We start from the raw sequence: 6,029 nt of genomic DNA on the forward strand, positions 1-6,029 counted from the left end.
GCCACCAGAATAATCTTCCTAAAACCAAGCCCTGCTCATGCCCTTTCCTCCCCCACTCATTGCTTTTAATGATTTTCCTTTGCTTACAGAATAAAGTCCAAAGTACCATTTCATTCTCAACTTTCAGTTTTCCTTTTTACTCACAGTATGCGCCAGCAAACCAGGGTACTAGTCATTTTTCAAATATCAGCACTATGACACTGAATGCTTACTAAAATTCTCTCTGCTTAGAATACCTTCCCTTCCATATCTGCCTGTTGAAATCCTTCCCATCCCTAAAGCTAGCACGAATACTACTTCACGAAATGTTACCTATCCTTTCACCCTGATCTCTCATTTTCTTTGGGTTTCTGTTGAACTCTTCCTCATTAGTTTGTAAGCTCTTCGAATATGAGGACCATGTCTTCATTTTTATCTGCTCACTGTACTTGCCATATGTCTTTCTAGATAGTAGATGCTCCTTAACTACTTGTTGAATTAATAGTGATTTCAGTGAAGAAGGACTAGAAGGGGTATTTTCCTTTTACTCATTCTCACTTGGGTTGTTCCTAGCTACATGACAAATATTCCTTATATGTTTTGTCATAGTTGCAGAAAATCTCATTTATGTGCTCCAGAGTCAATCAATATTAGGGATCAAGAAGCAGTGGTGAAGACATTTTACTTTGGTACTTAGACCTGATGGCCTGGGAAAAGGAAAATTGGATAGTGTATGGGACAGCTGCTGATAAATTTGGTAGCTTACTGTATTATTTTAATTACCATAACTGGCTAAAGAATACACTGCACTTTGGTTATATTTTAGTTATTTTCTAGCTTTAAAAAAAAATCATTTCTGTTATTGCCTCTTTACTACACATGAAGAAAACTACACATGGTTTGTGACTATAGAATTCAAACTCAAGCTTTTCCCATCAATTACATAGTCTCTTGAGAAAGAAAAGAAAAAGTTTATTTGTAGGTCCCTTAAGCCTGGAGGATGTATAGGCTTGTGATGGTTTTCACAGCAATTTTATGGTCTGGCATTTATTTCAGAAATTTATAAGAATTGCTATTTTTTGACCCCTTTTGAAAGAAATCAAGATATAGGGATGGTATCTCTTTAAAAAAAAAAAGCTCTGGCATACTTAAATTGCCTATAGCTGAGCCAAGAGTAAAATACTTGTCCATTGTGACCTCTCCTTCCATCCTATCAATCTAAAGATAGTGTTGTCCCTCTCAGACACACTAATGCATTAAGACCCATTATGATTTGTAAAATTTTGCTTTTCAGTATTTTCTTTTTTCTTATTGTGTGCTCTGCCATTGAACCTGTAATAGGAAAGAAAGCTCATTGGAGCACTTTGTGCGTTTTATGTAGCTGCATGTCAGCTTGGGGCCACTAGAGGGCGTGCTCCTTGTAGCGAGTAGCACAATTGTAGGAAATGCTCAGACTTGGTGATGTGAAGCATTTAAAAATAAAGACATAAATGAAGACTGTCAAGGACATTTTATCTATGCTGTCTAAATGCATTGATTCAAAATTTGTAGGGAATGTGGAAAAATAGCGATTTGGACAGGCAGAAAATGAAGTACAGAATAATACTTCCTTCAGACTTTAATACTTAAATATTTGAATGGGGAATATACTCATTAATTTTCATACCCCCTCCCTCCCCGAGTCCCACCAAAATAGATGATTAATGGGCTCTAAAGAATAGTGTTTATGAGCATGGGTATGGGAGGAAACAGATGGCCTTGGTAAAAAAAATTTGCTACTTACTGGCTTTTTGACATTGGGCAAGTTATTTAACATTTGTTTGCCTTCGTTTCCTCATATGCAAAATGAGGATAATAGTTCCTATTTTATAGAGTATTTTGACAATAAAGTAAGTTAAAATTTTAAAGTGCTTAGAACAGGGCTTGGCACATGGTAAACTATGTTAGTGCTACTACTACTGCTGCTTGGCTTGGTTTTTTTAATTTATTTTAATTTTTTATTAGGGAACATTGGGGAACAGTGTGTTTTTCCAGGACCTATCAGCTCCAAGTCAAGTCATTGTTTTCAATCTAGTTGTGGAGGGTGCAGTTCACTGGCCCATGTGGGAATCGAACCAGCGATGTTGGTATTATGAACACTGCGCATTAACCAACTGAGCGAACTGGCGCCCCTGGAGTGGTATTCTAATTCTGGCTATTAGAATGTGCAATAAGATGGTAAGTATATAGGCAACATGATGGGCTTTTCTTTTTTAAAATATTTAATTTTTGAGATATAACTGACATATAACATTGTATACATTTAAGTGTACATGTTAATTTGATACATTTATATATTGCGATATGATTACCACCATAGTGTTAGATAACATTTCTATCACATCACATAATTATCATTTCTTTTTTTGTGGTGGGAACAATTAAGATGTAGTCTCTTAGTAGCTTTGAAGTTTATAATACAGTATTGTCTGTAATGGCTGTGCTGTACATCAGATCTCTAGGACTTAAGTGTCTACTGGTTGCAAGTTTTTTACCTTTAAACCACATCTCAATCCCCCCTCTTCCCCCAGCCCCTGGTAACCACCAATCTACTCTGTTTCTATGAATTTGGCTTTTTTAGGGGTGGCCCGGTGGCTCAGGCGGTTGGAGCTCCGTGCTCCTAACTCCGAAGGCTGCCAGTTTGATTCCCACATGGGCCAGTGGGCTCTCAACCACAAGGCTGCTGGTTCAACTCCTCGAGTCCCGCAAGGGATGGTGGGCTCCGCCCCCTGCAACTAAGATTGAACACAGCACCTGAGCTGAGCTGCCACTGAGCTCCCAGATGGCTCAGTGGGCTGGAGCGCATCCTTTCAACCACAAGGTTGCCGGTTCACTCCCGCAAGGGATGATGGGCTGCACCCCCTGCAACTAGCAACAGCAACTGGACCTGGAGCTGAGCTGTGCCCTCCACAACTAAGATTGAAAGGACAACAACTTGACTTAGAAAAAAGTCCTGGAAGTACACACTGTTCCCCAATAAAGTCCTGTTCCCCTTCCCCAATAAAATCTTTAAAAAAAAAAAAAAGAATTTGGCTTTTTCAGATTTCACATAGAAGCGGGATTATATAGTATTTCTGTGTCTGCCTTATCTCACTCAATCATACCCCCAGGGTCCATCCATGTTGTGGCAAATGGCAGGATTTCCTTTCTCATGACTGAATAATACTCTTGGGTTCGTATACCATACCTTTATCCATTCATTATAAATGAGCACTTACGTTGTTTCCGTATCTTGGCTATTGTGAATAATGCTGCAGTAAACGTGGGAATGCATGTCTCTCTTTGATATCCTGTTTTCAGTTCCTTTGGCTATATACCCAGAAGTGGAATTTTAGATTATATTGTAGTTCTGTTTTTAGTTTTTTGAGGAAACTCCGTACTGTTTTTCATAGTGGGTGTACCAATTTGCTTTCCCACCAACAGTGTGCAGATGTTCTCTTTTTTTTCCCCATATCTTTGCCAACCCTTGTTATCTTTTGTCTTCTTGAGGATAGCCCTTCTAAGAGGTGTGAAGTGATGTTTCCTTGTGGTTTTGATTTGCATTTTCTTGTTGATTACTGGTGTTGAGCATCTTTCCATGTGAATGGGCCCCAAACATCACTCCTACCAGTCTGAGCCTCAGAATGGAGTTCCTTTCTCCCTCTTTTCTTCTGAGACTCTAATGATGTGTGGATTATTTGTCTTAATGGTTTCCCATAAGTCCTGTAGGCTTTTCCTCCCTTTCCATTTTTTTCTTTTTGTTCCTTTGGATAATTTCAATTGATCTGTCTTCTCGATCACTGATTCTTCTGCTTGGTTGAGTCTGTTGAAGCTCTTGAATTCTTCAGTTCAGTCATTATATTCTTCAGGTCCACAATTTCTATGTGGTTCTTTTTTATGTTCTCTTTGTTGAACTTCCCATTTTTTTCTTGAATTGTTTTTCTGATATCATTAAATTGTTTACTTGTGTTTTCTTGTATATCTCTGAGCATCTTTAGAAGAACTATTTTGAATTCCTTGTCAGGTAATTCCTGATTTCCATTTTTGGGGGCCAGTTACTAGAGGTTTACTGTATTCTTTTAAATGTTTCCCTGATTCTTTGTTATCCCTGCAGCTATTGTAGTTGTCTGTTTGAGGCAGTCACCTCTTGCAAACTTGTGGACTGATTTTGGTAAGGGAAGATATTCACTTGTACGTGGGAGCATGCTGGAGCATGTGTGCCGCCAAGTCTAGCAGTGCAGGGTGCCAAATGCTGGGTGTGCAGTTGCTCTGGATCTGTGGGGGGGGGACATGATGTGGTTTCAGCTCAGGCTGCTGAGGTCCACAGCATCGACTACTGTGATCCTTGGTGAGCACTGCAGGGGGTCACAGAGGCTGTAAAGGCTTTTGGGGTCCTCTACAATGCCTCCAGGTCCAGGGCTAGAGACCAGGGCAGCCAGTGATGGTGGCTAGAGCCAGTGGTGTGTGCACACTTGTTTGTGGGGACCAGCTACAGGTGCTTATGGAGTGACTGCGACCAGTTACAGAAATACACATAATGGTGGGAGCCAGGGCAGGCAGCAAGGCTGGAGCCAGCTATGGGCTTACTGGCAGATACAGGGGCCCTGTCTGTTGGTGTGCTCTCTAGTAGTTGCAGTTTCCCCTCGGGGTGTGGCTGCAGTGGTGGCTGGTACTAGCATGCAAGTACACAGCAGGAGAGGCTAGCCTCAAGTGCGCACATAGTGTTTGGAGTCACCTGCTGGGGTCTGTGCTGCCATTTTGTATTTGTGCAGCTGCAGGGGCCTGGACTGGCTGCAGATGTGGTTCAAAGGCTCCAATAAGGTTTGAGGTGGGAGTGTTGGAAAGAGTGGGAAGGGACTCAGGTGAAAGCTGAGTGAAATCTGCAGGTGGTCCATTAAAGTGCTTAGTTTCTGCAGTGGTGGAATCTGCTGGGTTTGTCTGCAGAGCAGATCACTGAACTTTGATCTCTCCTGCTGTATGGCTGATGTTGGTAGCCCCTGCTTTTTTCCCTTGTTCCTAGCCATCTCTGTGCATCTCAGCTTTGCCATTGTGGTGACACTGAAGCAGGGGTTTTCTGAACTTCCCCCAAATGGTAAAGAAGTTGATCACTCACCCAACTGCTCCTTTCCCAGTTGGGTGAGTGATCAACTTCCTCTCTGGGTAGTTGACTCTTGGTGCTGAGCAGTGCTGGCTGGAGGGGTGGGAGGATGCAGGCAAAATGAAACTCTTCCTTCTGTTCTTGTGTGGTTGTTCTCAGGGTTTTTGTTCCACTGTATTGCTAAAGTTTCTTTCTTTCTTTTCTTTTTTTTAAATTAGGATTTTATTGACTTTTATATGTTCTTGGAGAAAACCATTCACATGTAAAAGTTTGATATTTGATATGAGATTTATTCACACTTTTTTTTACATATAAATTAACTAATTTGGGGGTCAGACATAATATTTCATTTCAACAGGCCTTTTACATGATTATAGTCACAAAATCAGCACACTGTATCAGAAAACTAAATCAAACAGAGCTAGACAAAACTTTATGCTAATTTAAATCTCACCATGCACCACCCGTCATACATGATCATGGAAGTATCTGCCGTGAGCTTACTAGAATAATTGGAGAATGTCTGAGGTCATGAGTGATTGTTTACAAACTAAAACCCATTTTTCTAGTGCTTCTTGTTTTGTTATAGAAAGATGTTGCAGATAAAAATTAGTGCTATTCAGGGTGTTCGTTCAAAATCACATATGGTACACAAGTTCAAGCCATTGTTCCCCTGTTATACAGAGACATCACAACATACTGGATGGAGACTGAATTACTGATTAAATGTACCTTGGCAGCCACTACCAGCTTAGTAATGACGCATTGTTTACCATGCTGACTGATTGAAAATGAAGTGAATTAAAACATTCAGGTATTGCGTACACTCATAATTTGTTCCTAGTCTGAGACTCCAAAAACAAAAAAACTTCTAGAGAATCATGATAAAATTTGTATTTCTTTTTGATATAAGAAATTTGTCCAAAAAATCTGT

This window comes from Rhinolophus sinicus, linkage group LG02 (assembly GCF_036562045.2).
Source record: "Rhinolophus sinicus isolate RSC01 linkage group LG02, ASM3656204v1, whole genome shotgun sequence".
In the NCBI taxonomy this organism is placed as follows: Eukaryota; Metazoa; Chordata; class Mammalia; order Chiroptera; family Rhinolophidae; genus Rhinolophus; species Rhinolophus sinicus.